The following is a 13425-nucleotide window of genomic DNA, read 5'->3' on the forward strand; positions in this document are numbered from 1 at the left end:
GAAGGGAGGTCACAACTAAATTTCTGAACTTTATTAGGAAGGGTTCTCCACTGGGGACGGACTTAAATTCTGCATATATCACGGTGATCCCCAAACCAGGGAAGGACCCAAGCGAGATTGGGAATTACTGGCCAATATCCCTGATTAACAATGATATTAAAATTTTAACCAAGATACTAGCGAATAGGATGGTGAGTTTCATTCCAATGTATATTCACAAAGATCAGGTGGGTTTTATCTTTGGCCGACAGGGCCTGGATCAAATTAGAAGGACCATAAACGTTATCTCTCTTCTGCATTCTCAATGGGATGGAGGGTCACCCCAAAAGGGCTTATTTTGTCGATTGACCTACACAAGGCTTTCGACTCAATTGACTGGGCATACCTGTCTGACATCCTGCAACGATGGGGATTCGGCCGGTTTTTCCTAAACATAATAAACTCACTGTACTCAAACCCTTCAGCCCAAGTTCGACTGATGGGTAGATACTCGGCCTCGTTCCCAATAAAAAGAGGCACTAGACAGGGATACCCACTCTCTCCCCTTTTATTTGCTATTGCGATAGAAACTCTGGCCATAGCAATCAGAACAATCCCGGATATTAAAGGGGTATCCTGTGGGGATCAGGAACACAAATGTGCTCTATACGCAGATGACCTTTTACTGTACCTTACATCTCCCTTGATCTCCATTCCAGTGGTTTGTGGGGTTCTGAGGTCATTTAGCAAAATATCAAGACTGACAGTAAATATGAATAAGGCTATAGCTTTAAATATCACGGTACCGTCAGATCTTCTTTCGCAACTTAAACAAAACTTTGTCTTTTCCTGGTCTGACACAATCCCCTATCTGGGAATTTTCCTAACACCTGATATAGGCAGTTTATACAAAGCTAATTACCCCCCCATGGTACTTAAATGTAGAAGAGAGCTCAAAAAATGGGCTAGATGTGGTCTGTCCTGGCTGGGAAGAGTACATGCTATTAAGATGACACTACTACCCCGCCTTTTATACTTATTTCGATCACTCCCAATCCCTCTTACAAAAAGTTTCCTCCATAAACTACAATCTGATATAATTTGCTTTGTCTGGGGAAATAAGGGTTACAGATGTCCGTCTAGCATTCTCCGCTTACGATCACAGGGTGGATTGGGTCTGCCTGACCTATGGGGATACTATCGAGCTGCCCAACTGTCACAAATTTCACTGATCTTCGGAAGGGGCCCAAAGCCTGATTGGCTATCTATGGAAAGAGTGGCTATACCCCTCAACACTATTGACTTTCTCATGTGGTGCGACCCAAGGCTTAGGCCGGCTATAATGGCACCCACCTTGTCACATTCCATTGCGCTATGTACTAAACTTTTCACACAACCGGCTCTGATCTCCCCCCTTAAACCTCTTTCACACATTTTCAGTAACCCTAACTTTCCACCAGGATTGGACATACGGGCTTTTAGATGGTGGACAGACAAAGGCCTTTACAGAGTAGGCCACTTCCTCACAGCTGCAGGTCCCCTAATCCTATCCTATTTTAAACGCAAACTGTAAATGCCTGACTCGGAAAGATTCCGATTCAACCAAATCTCCCACTTCCTACACTCCGTCTGGACCAATACCCTCTATCACACCGTATGAACATTGGTGCTCTAACATTTCTAACCAAAAAGGAGGGATTTCTGTAATTTACACAGCACTTATGTCAAAACTAGACAAACCAACATACGCTAGGACCTGGGAGGAGAACACAGGCGGATCGTGGACACCAACGGATTGGTTCAGAGTCTGGACCCGCTCATACTCAGGTATCTGCAACATCTCTCTAATAGAGACTAGCCTCAAGGTCTTGTCAAGGTGGTATTATGTTCCTGCCAGATTGGCTTTGATTTATCCTGGGACATCTCCACTGTGCTTTAGAGGTTGGGAATTGGAAGGCACTATGTTCCACATATGGTGGTCATGTCCCCGCATTAGATCCTTTTGGCAGAAAATATTTCGAACTATAGGCAATCTCATGAACATATCTATAGCCCCTGACCCCCACATAGCCTTACTTAACCACACAATTCCAAATATATCTAAGCGCTCCCAAATTCTCTCCTTCATTTTTTTGGGGGCCAAAATTACTATAGCTAAGGCATGGAAAAGGCCCACGGTGTCCTTCCAGTGTTGTAAGAGAAAAGTATCATGGATAATGTCCCAGGAGAAAATAGTAGCGAAACTGCTGGACAAAATTGAAAGATTCAATGCCACCTGGGAACCTTGGGCAATGTACTGTAACATACCACTCCTACCAGGATTGGAACCTGGATTGGGCTGTGCCCCTCCTCCACAGTAACACTAAACTTCTCCACTTCTTCTCTTTTTCTTTCTAACACGTTTCTTTCCTTTCTTTAAGGGACTACCTAGTTCCTTCTACTCTCACAGTTCTTTTCTGTCATGATACCTCTCCAGCGGGGTACACTGTGGGGACTGCCTTTCGGACCACTGACGGGATCCTTTGAATCCCCTTGGCGGTACAGATCGGTCGGTCTCTCCTTTGGAAAACCTGTGCACATAACAGTTTTGAGTAGACTAACGAATTTAACTCTGATCGAGAGACAAATAGGAATGGTCTACCTTTGTTCCTTTTGTACGCTCAATTTGTACAATGTTTTTTTTTTTTTTTCTATGTTTTACTTTCTCGTTCTATTATCTGGTCAAGTGGGTAACAGGCTTTCGAAGGTAACAGCCATGACAATACATGTAGCAGTTTCTCAGTGGGTCGGAGGCACCGCTCATGTCAAGGCGATACAGCAAGTACCCAGATGGGGTGTCCGGAGTTGGGCGGAGCTTTTCTGCCACGTGAGCTTATTGGATAGACCTGTACCTGCTTAAGGCTGATGTATCTAAATATTCCTATCGGAAACACGTTCTCTTATACGTTGTATGGTTATAGATTTTTTTTTACTTCACATTGTAAAAGACTGTACCAATGTTTTTGCAAAACTTCAATAAAAATATTGAAATACAAAAGAAGGGAGGTCACTTGAGATGTAATGCTTTTGGGGCAACTGAATAGCCCCTTCCCCATGTGGAAAACCCTTAAATATATATAGAAAAACATTTTTGGTAACTAAGAAAGCAATATTCTGCTGAACATCACGGTATCAGTATATTATTTGGATTGAGTAGAACTGATAATCTTAGGTACATGAATGCAGCAGAACTTTTAATTCCATGCTTACATAAAATTTTCCAATGCTGCCATGCTGACCTTGGAGCTTAAATTGTCAGATAATAAGTACCAATGGGTGATTGCAGTGTACTATCTGTGTTTTGCACATAATTAACATCACACTATGTGGTTCAGATTTGGCTGACAATTTGTATAGGTCTTTCGCAAAGTCTTATCAGCTACCTGGTAATTTGCATATCATTACCCTCACTAATCCTTCATTTGAGTTATGCTTGGATTAAAAACTCTAATTAACTTTTTTAAAGTGCTATAGTCTGGTTAAAACCTGTTTTATGGATTCTGCATTTTAATAAACTTTCTTAAGCATGGCATTTTGCAACAGCAGATTTTTTTTTTTTGCAGCATTTACAAATTGGAGACAATATGCTTACAATTATTATATAGTATTTTCCTATGGTTTAAGCTAGCAACCAGCACAGAAAAGGAGGAATGTAAGCCATTTATGTCATCAATCAACAAAGACTGACCAATACAAGGCCAATAAAAAACAGCCATATCAAGACATTCATGCATTTTCTGACCTAGTAGATAGCAAACACCCTTTATAATTGAAGGTTCTTTTTAACACTAAATTGTTGAAAAGTCTCTTTGCAACCCCATTTTTCTATTGGGTAAAGCCTAGTACACACTACAGAAAAAAACTGACAGCTCCTATCAAAGCCACTGTACTAACCATGCAAGGTTAGTTCAGCGATCTCCCCCGCTGAGCTGTTGTGTTCTGACAGGGGGGCGCCCCCCCACCAGAACTCTCTGATCAGAGCTCTCTGCCATTGGCTGAGAGGACTAATCGGGAGTCGGTTGGATCCTGCTTTTCCAGCATGCACGTTCGAAAGAAGCCTCTGTTGGACAGACCAACATACATATGGGCAAAATGTCAGCCGGTGTTTTTGTCTTCCGACATTCTGCCCATGTGTACGGGGCTTAATACTCAGTTTTTACACAAATGTGGCAGAAACTGTTCAGTACATATGTGCAACCATGGGCAGACATATCTAAGGTCAGTGCTTTTTAAAAGATATCTGCTGTATGACCCCCTATAAACCAATGTAAACCTGGGAGGAAGATAATTTTTATGACAAATGGTCCTTTTATTCTATCCTGGCAATCTAGGACTCAGCACATTGTAAGAACAGACTACAATCACAATGTAAGGGATGGGGAATTTCCAATATCACCAAGGGTAATGTATTGTAATGGAATGTAGTGTAATGAATTTGTGAAAATCATTTTTCTTGCTTTATTTTCATTTATCTTCTCCTGAAGAGTGGCCTTTTTGCAGTATTACATTTCTATTCCTCCCCTCGTATGACTTGGCATGTGTCTACTGTCACAAAGACATAACATCTTCCCAGACCATTGCCTTATGAGTTTATGTGAAATCTCCATTAATAGCTGTAAAATATTGTAATTAGGAATATATTTTATTTAGCTTGTATCTATGCAGGCTTAAACATATTATCTTCACATATATCTCTGGTAGACCAGACAAGCCGACACCTAGGCTTGTGTATACAAACAATGGGATCCAAAACTCACTGTTTTACACATACTCACTTCAAAGGATCCCATGCTGGGATATGCAATGAAGGGGGGCCAACCCAGAATCAATACTTAACTTCCCGGGAACATTCAAGTTAATCTCCTGCTCAGAATAGTCACAAGAATTTGCATTAAAGGGGGCTGACTTATGCAAAGTATAGGGATTGGAGATGTAGCCAGTCCTTAACCAGCAATAGGGAAGCTCACCAATCAGAGCCACGCTATGCCAACCAGTGAGGCATCACCCTATAATGATATACACAGACTAGATGGGAGGGAAAGACACTTTATGGGAGAACAGCCATCAGAATGGAACCTTGGTGAAAAGGGTAATTATGGGAAAGGTCTGCACTTTACTTGTAATTAAATATGTTTGTAGATTAATGTTTTAAGGAATATACTCTGTATTCCTTCATGTAATTCTCTTATTTTAACATAATATTTTCTTCCTTGGTGTAGACTATAGATCGATGGTTGTGTATTAGATAGACTTTCAACTACTCACCAAAGAATGTTGTTTTTGTGTTAAAGCTTTCACTCATGGTCAAAGAACTCTCATTTAACCCAAGTCATATCTGAGAGATATTAAATCTTAAATATAGTACATGGGTAACACAGACAAAGTGATGGAGTGTCTTTTTGGCTGTTTGTATGCATGTGTACATGTAGTAAAGATGCTTAACGTGATATTCTGATTTTGTTCTTCCTTTTTATCCCCAAAGTCCCATTCGTGAACTTAATGTAATACATCTGACCCATATAGAAACTAGTGCACTTTCATCCTGGGTTTGCCCATGCCTTGAAGTAGCAGTCTGTCTACATGGTCTTACCTAATAATTGCATCTATTTATTTTCTTTTAAACTATCAATACATCCAGGTCCATAACAATAGTCAGATTGGTAATCATGAAGCTGTGGCAAAACCAATGGCATAGAACTGGCAACCATTAACTCAAAATGAAATCTCAGTCTAGGCCACAGGCTATAAACCAGTTATGAATCAAACTCTAAGAAAGCACCAAGTCATCAACAACAGACATTACTGTCAGCAAATTATGCTAGATGAAACTATTTGTAGTAAATCATTATCAAGCACGACAATCATTTAGTTAATGGTATTCACCTATTTTTCCATACATATAGAGTTTTCTGCACAACAGTAAGAGCACATAGGCATCCATAGTCATTGATGAATGAGACCAAGAGAACATCAACTAGATGTTATAAATATATGCACAATATTTAACCTCATGCATTTTAATTCCTTTTCTAAGTTTTCATTTTGCAGTGGACTAAACATCAAAGCACATATCTCGCCATTAAAGAAAATTAATTTCATGGCCTATGCACTCAGCAATTCCTGATGGAATTTGCCTATATAAATGAATTAAATAAGTGAATAAACACATAACATTGTCTTCAAAAAATACATTTAGAGAAAGCATCTATAATGAATGTACATCTAAATATGTCTTAGACATCAGAGAATTAGAGGGCGTTCATCAACTTCATCAAGAACAGGGGTCATGACCATTATATCTCAGGTGTCTTGGGGCAGAATGCCAACCATCTGCTCTCCAGTTTACTGACATCTAATTTACTTTGCCTTGTTACTAAGTACAGAAGATTAATATTAGAGCGTGTACCTGCACACTTTATTTGCATAAAACATGTCATATATCAACTGTTTATGCCAGTTCGATGTTGCATAAAACAAAACTGCATACATCTCTCAAACGCGTGTCTAAATTAGAATAGATTTCATGGCAATGCAGCTGAGCTGTCAATATGATGCTCTCAGACATGATTCCTCCTACAAGAGCTTAGACAAAAATGGACATGTATCAGAACAATATTACAATGGGCCCCAGGGTATTCTGAGAAAGATGTTTACCAGGGATCTCAGGTAGCTGTACAGTAGATCAGAGTATTAGGTAGATTTCTTTGCAGAAAATATTAGCATTCAGATATGCCAGTACTGTAAATAATGAAGCAAGAGATGACTGCAAACATTGAAAGCTGTACATGAATGCCCGGGAGCAAGCAAACTCTTGTGTAAATAGCAAACATTCTGGCCTTGTGTCAGAAGTAGTGTTTCAATTCAAAAGCTCCTATAATCTACTGAAACATTTTCTAAAAAAAAACTGATAATTTATAAGATATAGGCCAGACTGTTTCTTTATGCTATTCTCTCCTGGAAGCCAGAATCACAGAGAGAGTTCTCTTAGTTACTGTAATATAAATCAGCTGGACTTGGAGTGTTTCTTTCATGAAAAAAAGCCAGCTTTCATGTTAGCTTGTAGATGCACAGATGTGCTCATGAAACAAAATTGCATAGCTCTATTTAGCCTGTCCGTCAGAATGTGGAGTATTTGATATCTGATAATGTGGCTACACAAAAGACCATGTTTACAATACAACATTGTATCAATTATTATAACAAGCTTTTCTATTGCTTTTTATCATTTTATTAGTAAAAAAAAAAAAAAAAAAACGGTCACATGTACATACTACTTGCCTACCCCAAGTTAATTGTATGTGCAATTTACAGGGGACTGTGGCAGATGAGACATCCTTCAAAAAGATTAAAGCTGAATTCCAGTCAAACAGCTAAGTACACAGATGAAATACAGGTATACATATTAGGGCTGTGGAAATTAAAGATTAATTCCTCAATTAATCAATTAATTTTTTTGATCGATCAAAATTCTTTTGATCGGTACTCACCTCTTCACTGGCTTCCGGGTCTTCAGGGAGTTCCGTCGGAGATCCGGTGACGTCATGGACATCGACGACTCCTCCCCCTTCCCTTCATTAGCAGACGGAGGCACTTGGGGAAGGGGGAAGGAATCCGGTGACGTCTAAGTTCTGATTGACCGTAACGTGTACGGGGGAGGAGCTACGCATGACGTCACCCGCTGCTGCCCTATGGAACTAACATGATTGTCTGCTTTACATGCTGTGTTTTTATCATCTTTATGTGAGTAGTTTGAGTTTGAACACAAAAATTTAATCTTATACTTAAGCGGTGAGCACTTAGATCTTTTCTTTCTACCCATGACCGTGCGTCCTTGCTGAGATCTAAGGAGACATGAGAGAAGTTTATGGTCCGTGTTAACCCTTTTGATACCTGCTTGCATGACCACCTGTTTGCACAGGGGTCCATGCCATAAGGTGAGAGTGATTAGTTAGACCAGAGGTGGAGGGATTGTCACGCTACTGTGGAAAAAAAAATTACTTACGTCAGTGCTACAGTTTGAATTTAAAACGTATTTGTGTGAACTGTGAAGTTAAGTCATGGATTGTGGAAACTAACTAGTGTTGGGTGATTGTATATAGTGTATACCACATTTACATAATAATAGGGGTAGTGCAGCGCAATGAATGAAACTAAAATATTAAAGTCCAATGTACATCCAGAAGGTAGTAGCTGTCACATATTCTATGACACATGAATGAAGAATATTCAATATCGCAATCGGTCATATGCAGCTTCTCCCGGATACACTTACATAGAGGAGAGTCTATGTAAGTGTTTCTGCGGCTTCTGCTTATAATCTGTCCTGTATACAGTGGTCTCGCTACAGGGAGCGATCAGTATACATCTCTGCTGGTCTGGCTATCCAGATTCCAGACATCTACCTGCTGAACGGTTGCCACATCAGACTCCATAGAGGATCTGTAAGACTGCACCAGGAATTACCATCATCCCTTGGGGATACATGTGAGTTTGACCTCTGCTTGCAGAGGTCCACTGAGTCTGGTAAGCGCACTTTTGTTTATGAGAGAAGCTGCATATGACCGATTGCGATATTAAGTATTCTTCATTCATGTGTCATAGGATATGTGACAGCTACTACCTTCTGGATGTACATTGGACTTTAATATTTTAGTTTCATTCATTGCGCTGCACTACCCCTATTATTATATATGATTGTAGGCATATGTGATTTCCTAAGTGTTCAGCTTGCATATTAATTTGCGATTTTACATTTGTTTGCGCTGATTGTCCCTACTTTACAGTTTTTATACCACATTTACCACTGACTAATGCAGAGTTGCAATGCAAGGAGATCAGCTAAAAGTAGTTGGATCTGTATGTGCGTTATAATTAATCGAAATTAAAGTACAAGTGTTTTTTGCAATAAAGATGCATTTAATAATGTATTAATGATTACAGAGACGCAGTAAAAATTGTGTCTTCTACAGTATATCTGCCTGGAGTTCATATTTAAAGACCTATAAGAAAAATGGGCTTTCTATCAGGACAGTCCAATATTTGCTCATCTATGTATACAGTGTATCTGTTATTTATTAACATTTCTTGGGTTGAGGAAGCACTTTTTGTAGTGATTATTGTATTTCTTGGACAACCAGTATTAATATATATATATATATATATATATATACAGAGAGAGAGAGAGTATAAAATGTAAAGTGCAATGACGGCCTAAAACAACTAATGGTATGTACAGAATGTTTAGGGCATGCTGGCTTAAAGGAGAAGTAATGTCAAAGCTATTTTGGCTCTACTTTTCCTATGGATCAAAGGAGTCCAATTTACTTTACTAAACCCTGCTGTTGGCTGATGTCACTCTGCTGGTCCAGGATCAGGAAAGATACCAACTTTACAGTCAGGACCCACCCAGATGCCTGGACCTGCATCTGCCTCAGCCTTTCAGCATGTGGCTAAGAGCCTGAGCTAGCCCCTCCCACCCCCTCCACAGCCCAGAGTTCCAGTGAGCACTGGAGGGTCAAAGCAGAGAGCCAGTGACTGACAGTCATGGCTCTCTGCTCAGAGTGGAGGGGGAGAACTGAGCAATCAGCGGTATATGATCGCTCTGTTCTCGGTATAGAGCTGGCGGGGCACAGCTGCTGCTGGGATCTGTGCTTCAGCAAGCTACGCAAGTATGATCTTCTTATGAATTTCTCTTTTAATATACCTACACAGAGCACCTTTTTTTTTTACTTAAACTACTCATTTATGTAAGATTTAACATAAATAGTAGCCATGCATGATTTATTAAGACTAAGTGTACAAATCTTTGAATACTAACTGATTATTTTTTGCTGGTTTTATTTTACAACAAAGGCCAATAAAGGCAAAAAATATGTATGGTAATTTGCATGCTAATGTTAAGCATTTAAAAGTATTCCCTGGAGCAGAATTATTTTACCAGCAGATGGGAAAGCATATTTTTGCAGTTGTTATTTCAGAAGCAGTTTGAAAAAGCGTTTAAACTGAATGTATAAAATCTTGTTATAATGCACATATAGGTTATTTATAGATAATTCTCACTTATACATTTATCTATATTTAGCAATCAATCCTAATTTCCCATCCAGCTAGGAAAGTTTAGATACGGCACAGTTCATCTCAGATGAGAATGTTCACAACACATTGCTATTTACTTCTTTATATTAGTTCGGTGGTAATTATAACAATATCGTCTTTCCTTTTATTTAAGTGCATGCCATGGATTCTATCTATTAACAAGGCTGACTGTCCTATTACCATGTTTTATCTTGTCTTCTACAAAAATGATGAAATGAAAGTATTTCCTGAGAGATGCTAGCAAATTGTGGCAGTGTAGTGTATCTAGTTTGTTGTGTGCTGTTCATTAGGATATTGGTTCTAAGTAGATATGCATGGCAGTATTTGGATTTCCCAACAATGCCTAGGGTACTGACAAATGCAATGTGCATTGTTAGGACTCAGAAAAGTCTGGAGCTGCTAATGAGTTGATCATTTGCATTTAAACAACAGAATAATTCTATCTATAGTAATTTTTACAGTACTGTTCATGTAGTCAACTTTTGCAGACAAAGGACACTGGGTCTTACTGGTCTGTGAAGCAAATAGGGTTGGCTGCACATTGGGATTTGAAATCCAAGTAGAAAACTTTATTGTAGTAAAATCCATCAAACACAATCACAGGAGCTGGGAACAAATGTTGAATGCAGTTCATGCTAAATTGTGCTTAACCAAAACATGGTTTTGGGTCTGCCTGCTGGGTGTTGGGTACCTACCTGGAATGGTGCATCTATACATTGGTTCTTACTGGTCCTTTGTTTAACTTGTGTTCCATATTTTTTTCTCGGACCAGAAATACATTTTTAGTCTAATGCAATGAAACAATGAATAGGGTAGTTTTAAACTCTACAAACATAGAAAGATGCAGCAGGTATTTATTTGGAACACTGTTTTGCAGTAACTGGAGGATGAGTGTACCCCACTTGCCACTTCTAACAATTTCAAAGCCATGTACAGTACATGTGTTCAGATTCCTAATGAGATAGGAATCATTGCTCAAGATCAGCTTATTCCTAAGTGCATGCACTTCACAAGGGAACTATTGACTGGAACACATCATGTGAAAGATTTTCAATTTAGAAAGATTTTAGGTCTAGATGTGCTCTGTGCTGCAAACAACATATACATGAAGCATTGTCTTCTTTCAGATTCTGACATGTACCTTCACATTTTTGATAAAACCATTGTTGTTTAGTAAATATAGTGATAGTTAAAAAATATGCTTAAAACAGCTACTCATTTTAAAGAATCTTAGTCATGTTATTATTATAGTATGTTAGTCCCATTAGAGATACTAGTGAAATGCTATTACAGTTTATTGCAGTAATAGGCTTATTTTATTTCATCACTGGTATGAATACTTAAAGCAATCATACAGTCTAAAGGTAAACAATGTACAGTCACAGAAGAAACCAAAATATCACCACATGCAAATAGATTATATAAAAAAAATAAGATTGTGAAGTTAAATATAAGGAAATTAGATCTTCCTGGATAGAAGTTGCCTAGATCTCCCAGATGCATCCTGGAGGATTGATATCATCTGACTTCCACACCCTAATCTGTCCAGCCATTGAGACTTTCATTTATTTTTCATTTATTTATTTTTTAAAGTACAGAGTGTGGTATGTCATATTGCAATACTCCTCCAATATACCATTATCCAATGCAACCATTTAAATGCCAAGTGTATGACAAGTGTATTTTTTTTAATTTATTGAGTAACTCCACTTCTGTTGAGAAACCTCTAGGTGATCTATGAACATTACAATGATTTTTAACAAACTTTGTTGCAAAATTCTACCTTTTGTTAATCTGAAGAAATCCCTGTGTATTTGTTTAGGTTCATGGGGTAAGTGAATCTAAAGGAAGTGGTTTCATAATGATCAATCAGCTGCTGCACCTGCAGGGCTCTAATGAGAAACCTTGCAGGGTCAGCATCTCTTTAGACGTGATTTCCTATTGGGAGTATCTCACTAAAAATGACATTTTTGTTGCAGGGGATGCCTGAAATCTGAAATCAGTGAGCCAATAACACAAGCAGGAAATTATGTTTCTGGGAGGCGTTCTGTACACATTCTGTGTACAGAACATATCCAGTTGGTCATATTGCATTGTATTTACAGAAAATTACAGCGCTGCAGATTGAAAAGGAAAGGTAATTTTTAATAACAATCAATTGCAATGGGGGTTATTTACGAAAGGCAAATCCACTTTGCACTACAAGTGCAAAGTGCACTTGAAATTGCACTGAAAGTGCACTTGGAAGAGCAGTCACTGTAAATCTGGGGGGGTAGATATGAAACGAGGGGAAGCTCTGCTGATTTTATCATCCAATCATGTGCAAGCTAAAATGCTATTTTTTTTATCTTCCTTGCATGTCCCCCTCGGATCTACAGCGACTGCACTTTCAGTGCAATTTCAAGTGCACTTTGCACTTGTAGTGCAAAGTGGATTTGCCTTTTGTAAATAACCCCCAATACGACTTGAGTTGCAATTGTATATGCTATACTATTTTTTTATTTGCTATTTTTTTCCCAGGCCAGCAGAGTTACCCTTTAACCATCCAGCTTCTATGCCTATTGAAGAAGTGATTTGGGCTGCTCTACTCAACCTCTTCCACAGTACTAGTAATTTAGTTGAAAAGGTCACATTATAAAATATAATAAAATAATGAAAGCAGCAGTAATAGTTTTTAAAAGCCAATACAAATGTAATGCACACACATATATACTGAATGTGCATACATAAATATATAATACAGTTCATACATTATCTCGGACACATACTGTATATTAAAGCTATATGTAAAAATTTTGGAGCATCACTTGCCAGATTGCAAAAAGTTCTAAATTGACAAAGTAATGAGTTACCTAATTACAGTTTGCGTTATCTGCATTTACTACTGTTTCACAAGCACATGATTTTAAACCTAGAGATATTTATTATTTATTAACAACAATGATTAATATTTGATGCTTGATGGAAAATTTGGAGTTGTAGTGCATTTTGTATTGAAAATATAGCTTTGATAAAGTTTGCTCATTTACTGTAGAATGTACTAAATCAAGAATATGATATTTCAGATTTAAAGGTCTTCTACGTACATAAAATATGATATGGAGATTTCTAGTGAATTTTCCTTAACTTTAAAATGTGCAGTTCCTTTGTGCATGTAAAAAACAGTTGTTCCAACCGCATGAAGATTAAAATTAGTTTGGACAAGACAGGAAAAATAAGATATTACTCAAACCCACTTGGCTATTAAAAATAGATTTAAAGTTTTAGTTTAGTTTAGCATGTTATGCTGTTTTGGGATTTTCAAGAAAGCTC

At 38.2% G+C, this 13425-nt stretch overlaps 1 protein-coding gene across 5 annotated transcripts in view; it reads right to left on the reverse strand.

Annotated features, from left to right (window-relative positions):
• SYT1 (synaptotagmin 1) overlaps positions 1–13425 on the reverse strand; it is a 954200-nt gene that overhangs the window by 67605 nt on the left and 873170 nt on the right. The window lies entirely within an intron of this gene.

The sequence above is a fragment of the Aquarana catesbeiana genome, linkage group LG03, assembly GCF_042186555.1.
Source record: "Aquarana catesbeiana isolate 2022-GZ linkage group LG03, ASM4218655v1, whole genome shotgun sequence".
Lineage (NCBI taxonomy): Eukaryota > Metazoa > Chordata > Amphibia > Anura > Ranidae > Aquarana > Aquarana catesbeiana.